We start from the raw sequence: 20,188 nt of genomic DNA on the forward strand, positions 1-20,188 counted from the left end.
GGGCTGATCTGTCTCTTCGCTTTGGGCAGTCAACAAATAATAGTGAAAGCTTCGGGAGTCATGCGTCAAGCGAGCTTTTAAACTGTGTGTGTGTGTGTGTGTGTGTGTGTGTTTCATATATTAAAATCAAATAACCCTTCCAGCAATGGTAAAAAAAGTGACTTGTCTTTCTTCGGTTCACCCTCGGTGTTTCTGTACGGGCCAGCACCCGTTCTGACTCGTCTGTTTGACAGTTTTCTAAAGCGACTGTTTAACAATGAAACACACACTCACGCACAGTTTAAAAGCTCGCTTGACGCATGACTCCCGAAGCTTTCACTATTATTTGTTGACGGCCCAAAGCGAAGAGACAGATCAGCCTGGCTTAGGACCGTTGTGCACATGATAAGCGTGGGGAAGACACCAGTACACCAAGACAAAATGGAATACCTGCTAATGGGCTATGACCATAGATACTGGAAAACTAGGCGTGATGTCATTTTCTTATCAAGACATCTGTACAGTTATACTACGAAACTGTTGGCAAACCAGTGGTAGTGCCGCGTTGTGTTTTTGGTTGCACAGAGCGTTTTGTGGGGGGAAGGAACACTAAATTTCACATGAAAGTATCACTAGTTTAATAAAACGGCATTTCTTGAAAGTAGTTTATATCATTTTTATACTCAGAAAGGCACTCTAATGTTAATGATCGATTGAAAGTGATGTGTGCATTTCGAGTGCACTTTAAAACCTGAAATATTCCTTGGAACACTAGGCAGCAGAGGTGCTTTTTCGTCCCCTATAGGCTACAGTTTCGTGTTGCAGACATACTTCGAATTAAAGTCTGCGTAACAATTTTCGGGATGGCACTGTACAAGGTTTTGCAATCTCTGACTTATAATGCATTTTGTCATTGAGCTTTAGACTTTACTTTCTTTTCCAGAATTAAATTCATACAAACAAACCACTTCAGATGTCTTCAGCCAATTATTCCAAAGTGATGAAACAAACTAGGTGACTATGTTACCAACGTCCGAAACTTCGTTTATCTGCTTATCGTTCGTTTAATTTTACCTGTGCACTTGAGAAGACGCTCATTCGTCCATGTACCAAGAAGCCACTTATGTCGGAAGTGCACAGATAACAGCGATATTAATTGCCTAACGTTAACGAACTCGGAGATCTGTAGTTTCTGATTTGTGGCTGCCCCTCATTACATGCTGCAATATCTTGGCTAAATTTGCTCGTCTAAGGCGGATGCCAAGCGTATCTCGTACAATCGTGGCGCGTGTTACATCGGTTAGACCAGCAAGACAGAGAAACATTGAAGGGTAAATTGACGTGGGTCTAGACGGACGAGCAAATCTGCGATTTCAGAACGTTGCCTTGATACTGGAACATAATGGCACAGAGAAATTACGGAGATAGTGTTACTAAGGAAGCTGAGATTATTCTAGCAGCGACGGAGATTCTTTCATAAATTGAGTATTCTTCTTCTTCTTCTTCTTCTTCTTCTGTATCAAGCATTAAACCAATTGGTCTGCAGCCACTTCTTGACGCATTCACCTGATCTTGGGTCTACCAATGTTCCTTCTTCTTTTGGGGAAGTACTGTACATTTTGTTTTAGAATACGTGCATGACTGATTCTTTATGTATGTTCTTTCCATTCTTTCCGAATTCCTTAGCCTTTTCATTTAAGTAGTCTCATTTTGTAATTTGTCTCTCCTTCTTACACCTTGTCTGTTCTCAAAAATCTCATCTCACTTGCTTGGAATCTACTATGTATTCAAGGGTTCGTAGTTTAGTTTTTACTTCCGTGTAATCCACAGGGAACTGCCATAGCTTTATAAAATTTTGGCATAGTGTCCTTTAGTACTTTTCCCCTAAGTGTTCATTTGGTGGTCTCATACATCATACTGACTCAATTTTTCCTCAGTATCTACTTCGCCTAGATGTGATATCTCACAGCCCAAGACTTCAAAATGTTATCTTGTTCAGTAGCTTAGTTTTTTTGTTCTAATATTAATTATTAAGGATAGTAAGCCTTGTAATGCCATGGGTTTGGTTTTATTTGTCGATATGCTTAAAGCATGATGCTTTGGTGTTTTATATACACTCCTGGAAATTGAAATAAGAACACCGTGAATTCATTGTCCCAGGAAGGGGAAACTTGATTGACACATTCCTAGGGTCAGATACATCACATGATCACACTGACAGAACCACAGGCACATAGACACAGGCAACAGAGCATGCACAATGTCGGCACTAGTACAGTGTATATCCACCTTTCGCAGCAATGCAGGCTGCTATTCTCCCATGGAGACGATCGTAGAGATGCTGGATGTAGTCCTGTGGAACGGCTTGCCATGCCATTTCCACCTGGCACCTCAGTTGGACCAGCGTTCGTGCTGGACGTGCAGACCGCGTGAGATGACGCTTCATCCAGTCCCAAACATGCTCAATGGGGGACAGATCCGGGGATCTTGCTGGCCAGGGTAGTTGACTTACACCTTCTAGAGCACGTTGGGTGGCACGGGATACATGCGGACGTGCATTGTCCTCTTGGAACAGCAAGTTCCCTTGCCGGTCTAGGAATGGTAGAACGATGGGTTCGATGACGGTTTGGATGTACCGTGCACTATTCAGTGTCCCCTCGACGATCACCAGTGGTGTACGGCCAGTGTAGGAGATCGCCCCCCACACCATGATGCCGGGTGTTGGCCCTGTGTGCCTCGGTCGTATGCAGTCCTGATTGTGGCGCTCACCTGCACGGCGCCAAACATGCATACGACCATCATTGGCACCAAGGCAGAAGCGACTCTCATCGCTGAAGACGACACGTCTCCATTCGTCCCTCCATTCACGCCTGTCGCGACACCACTGGAGGCGGGCTGCACGATGTTGGGGCGTGAGCGGAAGACGGCCTAACGGTGTGCGGGACCGTAGCCCAGCATCATGGAGACGGTTGCGAATGGTCCTCGCCGATACCCCAGGAACAACAGTGTCCCTAATTTGCTGGGAAGTGGCGGTGCGGTCCCCTACGGCACTGCGTAGGGTCCTACGGTCTTGGCGTGCATCCGTGCGTCGCTGCGGTCCGGTCCCAGGTCGACGGGCACGTGCACCTTCCGCCGACCACTGGCGACAACATCGATGTACTGTGGAGACCTCACGCCCCACGTGTTGAGCAATTCGGCGGTACGTCCACCCGGCCTCCCGCATGCCCACTATACGCCCTCGCTCAAAGTCCGTCAACTGCACATACGGTTGACGTCCACGCTGTCGCGGCATGCTACCAGTGTTAAAGACTGCGATGGAGCTCCGTATGCCATGGCAAACTGGCTGACACTGACGGCGGCGGTGCACAAATGCTGCGCAGCTAGCGCCATTCGACGGCCAACACCGCGGTTCCAGGTGTGTCCGCTGTGCCATGTGTGTGATCATTGCTTGTACAGCCCTCTCGCAGTGTCCGGAGCAAGTATGGTGGGTCTGACACACCGGTGTCAATGTGTTCTTTTTTCCATTTCCAGGAGTGTAGTTCATATAGCGTTCTATGTATGTTATCTTCGTTATCCATAACTACAATATGGTAGCAAAAATAAGAGTTTTGATAAAACTTCTCCCTCTGAAACTGTCCTTATTACATTTCGTAGTCCGTTGTTTCCATTTCCCCATAATGTTAAAAATTCTCTTTAAAATGCAACACGCTTGTCTGACCCCTTCATTATGTAATTATCCTAGGGCGATGTTTCCATAATCCAGCTTTACAGTCGACTGTCTTCTTGTGTAGATAATGTGCATAACTTCGATTAGATGTAGTTGTATTTATCTTTTTCCGTAATCTGTCCACGTTAACAAAAGCTTTGCTACAGTTTGTAAAGACTACGTAGTTTTTAAATGGTATTCTTTTTTTTTTTTGTAATTTCCTAAATTCCTTAACTTGTGTCTGGAATCCTGCACTCTCCGTTGTTGAATAAGACAGAGAAAAACTTACCGTCACTTACTCAATCGTTGTTAATTAATATCCCACAATCGACAGCCTCTGGCAATGGTTACCTTTGCTTGCCTGGCTGTGGCAATTGTGTGCGGCGTATGTGTTGTCTTTTTGCATACGCCATCTTCTGGTTTCTGGTAGACTAAGCCCCGTTCAGCGACGATTAAACTGGGTGTCAAATCGATCTCTCGCTTCATTTGTGGTTTGAAAATAACGGAAGTGTTGACTTGTCGCAAAATTGGCAGTTCTTGAGACGGATACCCAGCGGCATTCCCATACGTCTTTGTGTATGTCTTTCAGACTGTACTAGGGACAAATATGAAGTTTTAATTGTCACCTAGGAACAATAAAGTTACATAATTATTGTTTGTTTGAAAGTACTTGTCTGCAGTTTTGGCACACATTTAAATCCCCATGCCACAGTACCGCACCGCTCTATTAGAGGAGCCAAAACAAAATATCTCTTGTACTTTCCACTTTAGTCGGAACTAGGTATTCAGCATTTGTATTCAGTGTGGAAGATAACTTTTTAGTCAGGGTGAATAACAGCCGTGACTGCAGCACTAATACCACGAACATATTCCTCCCCTTCTTGTACAATTAATCAAATACTCGGTACTAAGCACACTTGCATAGACCTATGTAACACGTGAAGGGGTCTTTAAGACGTTTTGAAGTAATTCAAAATTATAATCAAGGTGTTCAACCACCAGGGAAAGAAGCAGATCAAGGGCCATATGGCGCTATTCAGAATGAATCTAACCGCCTAGCCACCTGATCTGTAGGCAGGGCTCCGAACTAAAAGTACAATTTGCAGATATGCTTCACTATGTTACTGAGATGTGATTCCCCTAGCAAATGAGAACATTGAATAGATAGTCCATGAGCCATGTGAGTGTTTCGCAACTAGCGGATCAGTACACAATATGAAAGACATTTCAAACAGACGGTTTTTGGCTCAAATTGTCATAGTGACCGTTGCGCTTCAGTGCAGAAGAACAGCTACTAGCTAAGTTTGCGCTGTGTTTAAGGACAATGCTTGGCCATTGGTGAAGCTATAATCAGACTACGAATGGTGTATATGCGTGTGGAGTCTTTTATGTAGGTTTCCACAACAAGATTACCTGACCACTCAACCAAGCGAGATGGTGGAGTAGTTATCACACAGGGGATAATATCGGTTCAACTCTCCATCTGGACAATTCACATTTTTTGCACGATATGCCTGATTCTTGAAGATATTTTTGTTCTGTCGTCGCAGCTACAAAAATGCGTGAAAAAATCACGCATTTTTGTAGTTGCAACGATAGAGCGAAAGTACCCTAAAGAATTATAAAGCAACTACGGACACTGTGGCCGCACAAATGAAGATATGGCTCATGCTTAATTGCGTGCCTGTTATGTTCCTGATCCACTGTTAAACTGACCTCTCGAATGCCGTGATGCGACTGATCACGTTGTGGGCTGTAATTTTCTATGTGATTATCACAATAATTGTTATGCAGTGACCATTCATCATTAACAAATTCAAGTTCTTGCAACAAGCCCGCAATGGCTTCAATATTGTCTTTACAACGACTTACCAAAGTTATGTGTATTAATCGAATCGGTAATTTTATCAAATACATTTGTATGAGTTTTGAGGGGCTCTGAGGGTTAGTGAAATACTGATTTTTGCGCAACATGTATTGTAAAAAGTGTACAGGCATTGAGAAATCAGACTGTTAAAAGTTCTTAAGCATAATAATGTTGTGTTTAATGTGTGTCGTCTCTGACTCCTAAGTTGACAAGAACGTGTGATAGAGACCACTGTAGGTGTGACATTCTTGGGTTAGTGAGCTCTTGGCTGATTGACCAACAGATAATTGCAATCGAGTTCTAGTATATTGCATTGTTAGGCCTCAAGAAACTGCATCTGATATTTTTAAAAAATGTAAAAACGTAAGTTGTTCATTGAAAGACAATTTTTTTTCTCTGAGGTAACACCAGATATTGTTTTAAGTATTGTAAATCATTTTATGCCTTCTTATAGTGTAGATATATATGATCTATCTTGTAATATATTAAAAAACATAGTTACTTCCTCTCATTTATTGTATAAATAAATGTTTAAATGAAGGTGTATTTCCAGACGTGTTAAAATTATCAAGAGTTGCGCCCATTTATAAGAAGGGAGAGAAAAATTGCCATTCTAGTTATTGCCCAGTATCTCTGACACCAGTTTTTTTCTAAGGTTTTAGAATCCATTATCTACTACCAGTCGTGTTATTATTTGGAACATAACATTCTTTCTGCTTCTCAATTTGGCTTTAGGAAGGGTAAATCTACTGTTAATGCTATTGACTCTTTGATAAAAAAAGGTGCTTAGTGCTTATGAGGAGAAGAACTTTGCTCAGGCTACTTTTTGTGACCTTAGAAAAGCCTTCAACTGTGTAGAGCATAGTTCACTTCTCAACAAGTTAGTTCATTATAGAATCACTAACAATAATGTAGATAACATATTTGAATCATTTCTTAGTAACTGTAAACAAATTGAGTGTATTGGGAACGAGAGATCGCAGTTAGCTGACTTAAGTGTGGTGTGCCACAAGGTTCAGTTTTAGGACCTTTGCTAGTCATTCTAATGATAAATGATTTGCCATTATATGTAAATACTCACTCCATCCTCTATGCTGATGCCCTTCAAACTACAACCAAAGACACTATCACAAGCAGCAACCTGGTTCTGAGCCAATGGATTTTTGCTCAATGAGAGTAAAACTCAGCAAACAGTATTTAGTTTAAGAGATCTGTCAGTAAAAGACTGTCTAGGTAGTGTTAAGTTTTTAGGTATTGTCATTGATAGTAAATTGACTTGGGAGCCACACATTAAGTATGTTAGTGCAAGTTTGTTAGATATAGTTTGAATTAGTGAAGTTCCGTTTCAGGCAAAACAGGACTTCTGGTCAGGCGAATATGGGGCCGTTGTCAGATTGGGGGTAATTCAGGAATGGGTTCAATAATGAATCAAAAGATAGGAATGCGGCTAAGCTACTATGAACAGCGTAGTGAACGCATTATTGTAGCCAAGATAGACACGAAGCCCACGCCTACCACAATACTAAAGTCCGCCCCGGTAGCTGAGTGGTCAGCGTGACAGACTGTCAATCCTAAGGGCCCGGGTTCGATTCCCGGCTGGGTTGGAGATTTTCTCCGCTCAGGGACTGGGTGTTGTGTTGTCCCCATCGACGCTCAGGTCGCCGAAGTGGCGTCAAATCGAAAGACCTGCACCAGGCGAACGGTCTACCCGACGGGAGGCCCTAGCCACACGATATTTCCATTTACAATACTAAAAGTTTACATGCCAAGTAGCTCCGCAGACGATGAAGAGAGTGAAGAAATGTATGATGAGGTAAAAGACAGATGATAAAGAGGGTAAAGAAATGTATGCTGAGGTAAAATAAATTATTCAGATAGTTAAAGGAGACGAAAATTTAATTGTGATGGGGGACTGAAATTCGGTAGTAGGAAAAGGAAAAGATGGAAAATAGTAGGTGAAGGTGAAGTGGAGGAAAGGAATGACAGAGGAAACCGCCTGGTAGAGTTTTGCACAGAGCGTAATTTAATCATAGCTGACATTTGGTTTAAGGATCATAAAAGAAGGTTGCATACGTGGAAGAGACGTGGAGAGACCGGAAGGTTTCAGATTGATTATATAATGGTTAGATAGAGATTTAGAAACCATATTTTAAACTGTAAGACATTCCCATGGGTGGGTAGGGCTCTGACTATAATTTATTGGTAATGAACTGGAGATTAAAACTGAAGAAAATAGGAAATTAAGGAGATGAGACCTGGAGAAATTGAAAGAACCAGAGACTGATGAGAGCTTCAGAGGGAGCAGCAGACAATGATTGACTAGAACGAGGGAAAAGAATACAGAAGAAGATAAATGGGTAGTTTTAAGAGATGAAATAGTGAAGGCAGCAGAGGAGCAAATAGGTAAAAAGCCAGGGCCTAGTAGGAGTCTTTGAGTAACACAAGACATACTGAATTTATTTTATGAAAGGAGAAAATTTTTAAAATGCGGCAAATGAAACGGGTGAAAGGGATACAAACGCCTAAAAAATGAGATTGACAGGAAGTGCAAAATTACTAAGGAGAAATGCCTAGAAGACAAATGTAAGGAATTAGAAGCTCACATCATTAGGGGAAACATAGATACCGCCTATAGGGAAAGCATATAGGCCTTTGGAGAAAAGATAAGCAGCTGTATCAATACCAAAATCTTTGCAGACGAAACCGGTGCTGTGTAAAGAAGGGAAAGCTGAAAGATGACAGGAGTATATGGAGGGTCTATATTATATACAGAGAGAGAGAGAGACAGAGAGGACATAGATGAGAACGAGGTGGGAGACATGATACTGCGTGAAGAACTTCACAGAGCACTGAAAGGCTTAAGTCGAAACAAGGCCTCGGGGGCAGACAACATGCCGTTAGAGCTACTGATAGACTTGGAATAGCCAGCCACGACAAAACTTTTCCATCTGGTGAGCAAGATGTATGATACACGCGAAAGACCCAGACTTCAAAAAGAATATAATAATTCCAATTCCAAAGAAAACAGTTGTTGACAGGTGTGAAAGTTTAATAAGTCATGGTTGCAAGATACTAACACGAATTATTTGCAAAAGAATGGAAAAACTGGTAGAAGCAAAAAACTGGTAGAAGCAGATCACGGGGAAGGTCATTTAGGATTCCGGAAAAAATGTAGGAACACGGGAGGCAGTACTGACCATAGACTAATTTTAGAAGGTAGGTAAGGGAAATGCAGACCTACATTTATAGCATTTGTAGACTTAGACAAAGCTTTTGACAATGTTGGCTGAAATTCACTCTTTGAAATTCTGAAGGCAGGAGCGGAAGGCTATTTACAATTTGTACAGAAACCAGACGGCAGCAACAAGAGTCGAGCGGCACGAAAGGGAAGCAGTGGTTGAGTAGGCAGTGAGACAGTGTTGTAGCCTATTCACGATGTTATTCAGTCAGTCAGTAAAGGACACCATAGAAAAATCCGAAGTAGGAGTTAAAGTTCAGGGAAAAAGAAATAAAAACTCTGGGGTTTGCCAATGACATAGTAATTATGTCTGAGACAGCAAAGGACTTGGAGGAGCAGTTGAACGGAATGGGCAGTGTTTTGAAAAGAGGATATAAGATGAACATCAACAAAAGAAAAACGAGGATAATGGAATGTAGCTGAATTGAATCAGGTGGTGCTAAGGGAATTAGATTAGGAAACGAGACACTTAAAGTAGTAGATGAGTTTTGCAAGATAACTGATGATGGTCGAACTAGAGAGGATATAAAATGTAGACAAGAAAAGCATTTGATAGGACACATTCTAAGACACCAACGGCCCACCAATATAATATTTGAGGGAAGTGTGGGGGGTAAAAAATCGTAGAAGGAGGCCAAGTGATGAACACAGCAAGCAGATTCAGAAAGATGAAGGTTGCAGTAGTTATTTGGAGATGGAGATGCTCGCACAGGACAGAGTAGCATGGAGAGCTGCATCAGACCAGTCTTGGGAATGAAGACAACAGCAACAACAAAACACGTATTTCTCTAGCACTGCTGATTCCTACTATAAGCGAACTATAACGTGGGCATCTCCCAGCGGGGGTGCCGCGAGGGGGGAGCGAGCACTATGGTTGCTAAGGGGTGAGGCGGGGTGAGGAAGGGAACAAGCTCCGCCTCCGTGTATTGCAAGCCCGCAGTGCAGGCAACATAAACGTGTTTCTTAAACTGCCACAAAAGCAGCTATGTGTAGGACAGAGTTAATCGTCAGTTAAATACTTGGTGCTATCGAAATTGAGATCACTATTTGTTCTGACATATTAAATAGAGACATTACCAGTGTCTTTTCTTTTCTTTATTGTTTTTCTTTTCATCATCGCAGCACTTCATTACATTGATCGTCATTTTACGACCGGCGCTCATTATAGCCGTATTGTTTTTCCGAACTGGAGTTGACGGTAACGCCTGCGATGGGTCAGCAATTGGATCATTACTCATTTTCGAAACAGTGAAAACGCAGCTAGCACACACTGACAGCAAAAACACAGCTAAGCGACCGACATAGCAGGCAACAAAGTAGACGACATATGCAGCCTACGCCACAGACTTTGCGACATGTACAAATTCTAATTTGTATTTGCATTTTCGCAGTAAGCCTTTAAAACCTTATTTGCTCCCATCCTGGCGTCTGATGCCGTCTGCTGTGTTTGTGGCGACTTGCCTTTAATATTTCAATACCTGTAAGTTGTAATTGCAGCGAGTTCTTAAACATTCATAATTTACTGCGATTCTTGGCGTGTAAGGCCTTCAGCCGTGATGACAGTGGCTTGTATTTTTAAACATTATCTGTATCTATATTTTATGCCTGACTTCCCTTGACTATCAGGTTTCACAAATCTCCACGCCACGTCACGAAATCTCCCGACTGCTCCCGATAGTTTCCGATCCGGATGTAGGGGGCCCCACACGCCGAGTAATATTTCCCATGCAGTAAAAGTTGATACTAGGTAGCATTTTCGTCTGAGTGGCACTGTTTGTCCGGTCTGAATATAAACATAACACTACGCTGTACACGCATCGATTACACTCACCTACACTGTACAAATACACATAAAACGCAACTCTCACTTTTTGTTGTGATATTCAGTCCTGAGACTGGTTTGACGCAGGTCTCCATGCTCTCACTTAACAACAAGGAAAGGGACCAAAGTGCGCGGTCCGACAGGCGACTGAACCTTCTCCTTGGGGTATCCCAACCAACACTGCCATATTTCATTTTTTGCTGCCTTTCATACATAGTTCCCCAAGCAAATTTTTGTACAAGTCTTTATTATTCAATAAAATATTCCTGATGAAATATTTCCTCAAGTTGACTCACTTTGAAAAATATGACCAATCGGTCCTCATATTCGTGTATAAAGTGAGAAATTGTCACAGGCATGCTCATCGAAATCCAGTGGCAGAAGCTAGAGCCGTTGAACATCACAGTGTGGTATACCGGTAAAATTTCGACTGCTAAAGGGTAAACCAATAGTACTGTACGATTCAGAAAGCTGGACGCTTACAAAGAATGAAAGAGAAAAACTGAATGTTTTCGAAAGAAAAGTAATGAGAAGAATCTCGGGACCTGTGTTGGAGAATGACGTATGGAGAATTCGAAAGAACAATGAAATTTATCAGTTATTGAAGCAACCCACTCTACCGCCCAGAAATTAAAAAGTAGGAGACTGCAATGGGCTGGACATGTGGCTAGAATGGAAAACAAAGAATCACCAAGAAAGCATTTGAAGGAACTCTCCAGGCAACAAGACCATTGGGCCGATCTCGGACAAGGTGAAAAGATGACATAGAGTAGGACATTGCAGCATTAGGAATTTCCGCAGCAGGATGGAGAGAGACTGCGAGAGATAGAAGACGGTGGAAACAGATCGTTGATGCATGCCTACAGGGCCTTTGATCGCTGAGAAGAGAGAGAGATAGATAGAGAGAGAGAGAGATCGAGAATATGTTGCTTCATCCTACGTATATTTCCCGAAAAGATCTTGATGAAAGAACCAGGATTCGAGCTAACATGGAGGCTTACAAACAATCATTTCCCATGGACCACTCGCGACTGGTAAAGGAATGAGGAGAACTGTCAGTGGCACACAAAATACCCTCCCCCACACATCATAAGATGGCCTGTGGAGTACACATGCACTTGTAGATGTATTGATGGGGACAAGCTCATGAAGATGACCAAAAATTTGAAATTTTCTTTGGCCGAACGGTTCTAGGCGCTTCAGTCTGGAACCGCGCGACCGCTACGGTCGCAGGTTCGAATCCTGCCTCGGGCATGGATGTGTTTGATGTCCTTAGGTTAGTTAGGTTTAAGTAGTTCTAAGTTCTAGGGGACTGATGACCTCAGATGTTAAGTCCCATAGTATTCAGAGCCATTTTGAAATTTTCTTGGTCTATAGAAAAGAGCTTTTCATGCTGACTTCAAAATTGTATAGTTTATGGGCATTAACATTTTACGTTCGTTCTAAACGTGAGATTGAACGTAATGTTGCACAGGGGCCACGCCCATCTGTCAATTTGAAGTGTGTCAGAATACATGATGCATTATTTTGTTCTTCCGCTTTTTCTGTCGTTAGTTACAGATCGTTAACACAGGTGTATTCTAGAAGACACTGACTCCCAGAACCAAGGTACAGGCATGTCTATAAGGCTATGGTTCGAATGTGAATTCTTAGTTTTTTTTAAACAAAACAAACGTTATTAACATTTGATAGGCGACTGTTCTATTTGTCATGATAATTTTCAGGTTTTTGGTACATAATTGTGAATGAAGTTGCGAATCTGATAAATGTACTCAACCTCTGTGATATTATATTCCTTGTAAGAGACCAGAGACATTGGTCAGAGAATTCATTTTGAGGAGAGTATCGGTTTGTGTTGAACAGTCTGGTGGCCTGCTGTGTAGTGGAGGCAGCATTATGTAATAAAGATTTTGTAATAAAGTGTTTTAAGGAATGATATTGAGGAAATCACATGATATCAATGGAAGAATGAGAAAAGCTAATTTTTAAGGTAGTCCAGTCTTTTTACATTTGTAACTGTTTAGTTTCTTATTGCTGGAACACTGCGTATAGTTGAAGTTCGCTAAAAAAATCTTATAATGCAATATATGGTTTTGTCTTATACACACATCAAAAAAAGTTTTGAATCACCGTGGTTCCCAGAACTCCTGAAGAAAGAAGTTGACTGTGGAAATGTATCACAGACACAGTCCCTTCGTCTGTTCATAGATGTCACTTAATCCGCCCAAAGATGTAAACAACCATGCATGAGCAGCGCCTATTAGATGGAGGGGGTCCGACAGCCGATCTGTTCCAGTCATTCCACCAGGAAGGAAGTATACGGCTCGTGTTGTCGTAAGTTCAGTCAAGCCCAGAAGGTCAACACCGCGGTTCGATCGCGTCTGCATTGTTACTTTGTGCCAGGAAGGGCTCTCAACAAGAGAAGTGTCCAGGCGTCTCGGAGTGAACCAAAGCGATGTTTCTCGGACATGGAGGAGATACAGAGAGACAGGAACTGTCGATGAGATGCCTCGCTCAGGCCGCCCAAGGGCTACTACTGCAGTGGATGACCGCTACCTGCGGCTTATGGCTCGGAGGAATCCTGACGGCAACGCCACCATGTTGAATAATGCTTTTCGTGCAGCCACAGGACGTCGTGTTACGACTCAAACTGTGCGCAATAGGCTGCATGATGCGCAACTTCACTCCTGACATTCATGGCGAGGTCCATCTTTGCAACCACGACACCATGCAGAGCGGTACAGATGGGCCCAACATCATGCCGAATGGACCGCTCAGGATTGGCATCACGTTCTCTTCGGCGATAGTGTCGCATATTCCTCCAACCAGACAATCATCGGAGACGTTGGCAACCCCGTCAGGCTGAACGCCTTAGATACACCGTCCAAGGAGTGCAGCGAGGTTCCCTCCTGTTTTGGGGTGGCATTATGTGGGACCGACGTACGCCGCTGGAAGGCGCCGTAACGGCTGTACAATACGTGAATGCCATCCTCCGACCGATAGTGCAACCATATCGGCAGCATATTGGCGAGGCATTCGTCTTCATGGACGACAAGTCGCGCCCCCATCGTGCACATCTTTTGAATGACTTCTTTCAGGATAACGACATTGCTCGACTATACCCAGCATGTTCTGCAGACATGAACTCTATCGAACATGCCTCGGGTATATTGAAAAGGGCTGTTTATGAACGACGTGACCCACCAACCACTGTGAGTAATCTATGCTGAATCACCGTTGAGGAGTGGGACAATCTGGGCCAACAGTGCCTTGACGAAGTTGTGGACAGTATGCCACGACGAATACAGGCATGCATCAATGAAAGAGGACGTGGTACTGGGCATTAGAGGTACCGGTGCGTACAGCAGTCTGGGCCACAACATGCAATGTGTGGTTTTCAAGAATAACAAAAAGGGCGGAAATGATGTTTATGTTGATCTCTATTCCAATTTTCTGTACTGGTTCCGGAACTCTCGGAACCGAGGTGATGGAAAACCGTTTTTGATATGTGTAATTGAAACAAGTGTCAAGTGAGGTAATTGTACACATTAAAGCTATTAAGAAAAATTTTGTTAACTTGTCTAGGTATGGGAACTTTATGAAAAAGGTGTATTGGTGTTATGACTTAATGAAGCACAGTTTAACTCGGAGTCTGTTCTCTTTTATCAGTCGCTAAGATTAGTTATCCATTTTCATTTTTACTTTTCTGGCTGTTTTCGCACTCGCATTGCGCACCGCGAGTTGTGTACTGAGGAGCATTTTGTGAAAATTGGTGAGATACCGTCTTGTGTTGGACACTGCAAGTACGGCCAACGAAATTTGGTTTTGGACAGTCACATCAATATTCGGAATAGCAACAAGTAGCAGAGCAGACGAGCGCTCTGTGTCCACAAGTATGCCAATAAATTTAATTATTATCAAAGCTCACGTCCACTGTAAGGCACAGTGATTGTCGGAATGTTTTTGAGAAAATATCAGTACCAGTTCTGTGGCTTTATACCAGTAAATGATTTCAGTAAAGTATCTAGTGAATTTTCAAGCAGTTTGATGAGAACGTCAGATCTTCTGAGTAATTACAATAACAGTTCTGATATAGTGTTTGTTTGCAAGACTAAATATAAAGATTACCAATATTCAGGGCCACATTTTTATCTGAACCACTGTTTTGTAGTCAGATTGCATATGTAAATTTCATTGAAAACAGATTGCTTTCTCGCAGACGAATTGTCTGATGTATTGGCTAGTCTTGATTGCGCAACGTACGAAGTGAACTCCACACATTTCCGTTCAAAATTTATACTTGCACAGTTCTGTTGCCCTCCACTGATGTTTACACATTTAGGTATCAAAATAAGTTTTGCGCATCTCTTATATACCAGCTTCACACTTAACAACACGAGTTTAACTATTACCACGAAACATTCACATTCTGTATCTACATCTACATCTACATGGATACTCTGCAAATTACATTTAAGTGCCTGGCAGAGGGTTCATCGAACCACCTGAGAGGTGGCATGAGCCCCCTCTCATATTTCTATCTTACGATTTTCCTCTCTAATTGCATGCAGTGAAAAGTCGCTATTCCTTCACACGCGGACTTCCCACGCAGCGTCTATTGTCACCCGGATGGTCCGGTGACAGGCGGGCTCTGCTGATCTGGAAAGGGTTAAGCCGACGGGTGTGAGGAAGTCGAGTTAATGCTTTGCAGATGCCGACATTGTCAAAAGACACACCCGGAGGGGTCTGAAGTAGCGGCTGGGCTAGAGGTTCCGTTACTTCGCAGAAACTTAGCGAAAACACTTTCTGGCGGGCTACCAGCGAGGCGTGGGAATGACTTGTGTACCCAGGCAGTTGTGGCGGGAAAATTCCCGCGCTTTCTGCAAAATAGTAACTGTGATTGGCTTGCTCAGGGCATACCTTCGTGACGTAGCAAAATCAGCGCAGAAATTGGCGCCAAGAATCTCCATTGGTGGAATGGTAGTGCTCCGGCAATAGAGTGGAATTTTCCGCCGGTTTTCAAGTTGCTGATTGGAACGTTTAACCACGGCCACTGTCGTGGGGGCGGGAATGTTGTGTGTTCGGCCTGTACGGGTGCTCTAGGTAGTCGGCTCTCGCTTTTCGGTCGAGGACATCGAAGCAACCAGCCGTCGCCTCCGGTACGCCAAATTGTGATTTACAGCATCATTACAGTTTTTGTTTTCACTGTATATATTTTTTTTTGTTCTTTTTTTTGTGTTTCTTTGATGTAGTGTCCGTACCTCATCACACTTTGTCGGGTTTGTGTGCAGTTTCTGTACCACAACAAATTGTGCTTGTAGTTACAGCGTTGGATCGGCGTTGTTGAAATTTTATGTTTATGTGAAAAAAAATATTGGGAGTAGATGATTTTTATTGTGAATTTTAGATAAAATTGTTTTTTCATGCATGATCACGAGAAGTAAGGCACGACTATTATCGAGCAAAACTAAAACAAAAGAGGATATCATAATGGATAAGAGGCAGGTTACTGACGAGGATAGGTTCGGAGATGAGATGGGGACATTTTTAGCAGCACAGCATGACAGGGTCATTGATGAGGAAGGTGATTTGGACGCGATCTTAGAGCAACGTCGCGACCGTGATTATGATAGTGAAGTGGAGGATGGAACAGAGACAGGCACACAGGTCGAGACGGTAGCAGAAGTTTATAGTCAAACAAACGAGTGCAGACAGAGGCCAGCTCGGTCACGTCAGAGCTCTAGCGCCCAGGTGTCCAGAGATACATCGCCCATGTTTGAAGAGGATCAAAAAGATGAAGTAAACCCAATACTGAGCTTCCTACGATCAATGAAGGAAGAAGCTGATGAACAACGTAAGATGGAGAAGGAAGAAGATGAGAAAAAACGTAAGAAGGAGAAAGAAGAAGCTGACGAACAGCGTAAGAAGGACACGAAGGCAATAATTTCGCATATAGGGGTAATTCGTGGGGAATTATTAACAATACAAAAAGAATGTGGAGAAGCAAATCAAATGTCAATGGTAGCACAAAAAGTAGCAGGCCTAGCGAAAACTGCAGCAGCAGGGGCAATGAAAATCGCAAGAGTAACTTCTCAACTCGCAGGGCGCTTGCGACGTGCGACACAAGTCCACTCAAAATCCCTAGCGTTCTTAAAAACTCAAGGTAATATTGCGGTTACGAACATCACGAAACGAATGAAAGAAGTAGAGAGTCGGATAGCAAAACTAGAGTGAAAGGGGCACACGAGCACTGCGCGTTCGGATACCAATGATGGAGTACACAGGATTGTGTCTCCGAGGAAAAGCCCGCCGTGCTCTAGCCCAGTGACAGCGTGCGGAACGAACAATGCACACGCAGAAACAGCGAGTAATAGCTCAAATAATTGCAGCCCACTTAGAAGAGTGAATGCTGAATGCCACTTCCACTGTGATACAGACGTAGCACATCACAGTTATCAGCAAGATAGATCAGGACACTCAGCAGACGTGCAAGTATCGGAAACGAGTGACAACACCAGTGCGAGGATCGGACAGGATTTTGATCACAATCACTTCCTGTCGATACTAAAATTCCAAAAGTTCAGAGATAATGGAAGGTCGATGCATCCCAAGAGCTGGGTGATGCAGTTTACAAATTCATTACCGTCATCATGGCCAACGCTGGCAAAATTAGAATTCATGTGTGGACACATCGAAGGCCAAGCCGTGGGAAAGATGCGGGGTGTTGCAGTGACGTGTCGTACTTATCAGGAATTTGTTGATGCGTTCCTGGGGATCTACTGGTCAAAGGAAACGCAAGACAGGATTAAAGAGGAAACAATATTTTGTCCTGAACTGGAAGTGTCTGGGGAAAAGGAGCGCAACCAAATTTTTTGATGATTTACTCAAGAAGAATCAATTTTTAGATAGTCCATATAGCAAGGGAGAAATCATCAAATTTTGTTTTTCCAAATTGCCTGTTAGGTATCAACAGACACTTGTTGGCAAGTATGGATCTGACATAGAAGCATTCAAGAGTCTATTGCGCGAACTCGAAGCAGTCTTCGATAAACAAGACGCAAAGGACAGGAAGAAGGCGCAAAATAACAAATACCACGGGCCAGCGAGGGCAGACGACAACAGATCGCATAATCGCGCTCGTCAGTTAGGAAACCAGGGTTACGGAAGGCAAGGGTATGCTATTCAAGGTTATGGAAACCAAAGACACGGAAACCAGAACGTCAGGGAGCAGGGTCAATCTAGACAAGGAATCTGGGACAGGAGGAATAACGAACGGTAAAGCGACCGTAACTGGAGAGAGCGAAATCAAGGACCACAGGAGAACTAGGAGATTGAAATTAGACCTGCATATCCTAATGCACGTCAGAGGAGGGGGAGTCTGACAAGGGATTGGCGCTAGTCCATAGGACTCCACCACATCTCTCACACAAAGAAGTTTGTGGAATAATAGTAGTTTAAGTGGTGTACATAGTAGAATAGGCAAATATATGAACCTTTCTTCGGGGAACAATAATCGTTGGATTAATAGATTAAGATTGTTAAAGTATTAACACGCTGCGTTTTCTCGCATAAGAATTTACTGCTGTTAACTTTTTTTTGTCTATGTTCGGGATCTCCTCTGTCGTTGCGATAAGAGGCACTACCTTTCCAGGAGCAATGTTTTTGTCCTTTCCTATCTGGTGTCCATGTTAAGGGATAAAGATGTGTGACGAGATGTCGCACAAACGGGCGCATACAAGAACGTACTCATAGAAGCGTTCTGAGAAGTAGTGATACGCTCCTTAGCGGCCACAACCAGTTCGTGAGACGTTCATACCAATGCTTGCAGGCACGCGTCAGTGCACTGCAAGATTGTGGTATATTGCGTGATTTCGAGGATGAATATGGGCAGTATAGTTTTTTGCAGAGCTGCGCCAGCATCGTTGTCTTGCAAGTCGGGGTGAACCTGTGAGCGTTTGACTCCAATGGTGCCCTAGACGAGAGAAATGCGGGCATAAAGCCTACCATGCCAATGTGCTGGTTGGGGATTTAGCGTGCTGCTCGTGACTGTCACAGATGAATAACCAGGGACTTATACTTGGATATTCGTGACATACTGTGTAGCTGGCGTGTGTTGGGCGACTAAATCCTCAACAGGAACCAGTCCTGGCTTGGTCATATTAAATTGCCTCTGGAAATGTGTGCTTTGATCGCGAACACCGCATCACATAGAGAAGGAAGTTGCAACTATAAATTTATTGTCGTGTATAGCCATGGCTAACCCAGTCTCTGGAGTTTCAGTGAGGCGTAATGAAAACCCAGAGGTCATGTCGTACAGCACGCACATCACTGTCGTCAATAGCGGCGAGCAGTGAGACATCTCAACGTAACAGGAATTATGTAAGAGTATTGTATAAGGTAAACAAACAAAAAAAAAAGGTACGATATACTAGGATAAGTTAAACTGTAGGATTTAACAATAACTGGATTAATATTGTGGAGGTTTTCTACCACAAGTGTTTGGCGCGCGCCTGTTGGGATGTTATTTTTCAGGTCATCAAATCACAGACCCAAGGTGGAGGGACGACCGGCGAGCGAACGTAGAATAGTTGCTTGTTCTTTATAAGCTCAGTAAAACTTCGACCTGCATAATAACATAATTTATTCAAAAGACATAGAATGTAGATCGTTGGCAAATGGTAGTTAATTCTTGAGCATGTCTACTGTCGATCTATACAATTAATAGTAATATTAGTGCGGGCCCGCACATTTAGCTGTTCATCCAGTGTAGCGTCACACACCATGTACAGTAGTGAGACCGGTCTCTACACAAATATCAAGATAAATTATTTCCATGTCTAAATTTGATACACCAAGATTTTCTTATAATGATAGCCATAGATTAATAACTATAAAAGTAAAATAATAGTGTCTGAAATGACAGACCATCAATGTGTCATTATGTAAATTTATTATAACATAGAAGGTCATGGGAAAAAGTTAGGCATAAGATTTTTGTCAGAACTGTGCAGATGACGGGTATCGTGGCAATGCAGAGGCCAGCCAGCGCAAAAACAAGAGGTCTTCGGCTATCTGCAAGAAGGCGAGCGTCCGGTCCTGCAAGCTGACTGTCACTGGGCCATATACCTGAGGCATTAGGCGGGATCCTCGCCGGGCCACAAGCGAAAGTGAGGCTGGCCGTTGACACTGACACGCCACCCACATGCGAAAGCCTGCTAGCTCTCCAGACACGGCAGCCGTTTGGAGGGATTCCCTGCGGCAGACCACGTTGTCGCGAGTACACGAAGAAGATCACATATGGTGTCAGAACCTGTGCCTCATGTGCTTCAGGACAGAAAGGGACGCTATATACTCACCTGTTTGGGTTTTTACAACTCACTAGCATTGGCCGATCTGCATACACAAACAGTGTTACTGTTACTAGTTCCTTTTTATTGTTCTTTCCTTTCCAAGTGCTCCTTTTTTAAAGAATGTGGATCATAAAACAATTATTTAATAGATCTGTTGACAGAAAGTGTTCACATTAGCAAATGCATTTCATTTTATAAAAGCAATGCTGCAACACAGCTGGAAACC

The sequence above is a fragment of the Schistocerca serialis genome, chromosome 8 (genome assembly GCF_023864345.2).
Source record: "Schistocerca serialis cubense isolate TAMUIC-IGC-003099 chromosome 8, iqSchSeri2.2, whole genome shotgun sequence".
In the NCBI taxonomy this organism is placed as follows: domain Eukaryota; kingdom Metazoa; phylum Arthropoda; class Insecta; order Orthoptera; family Acrididae; genus Schistocerca; species Schistocerca serialis.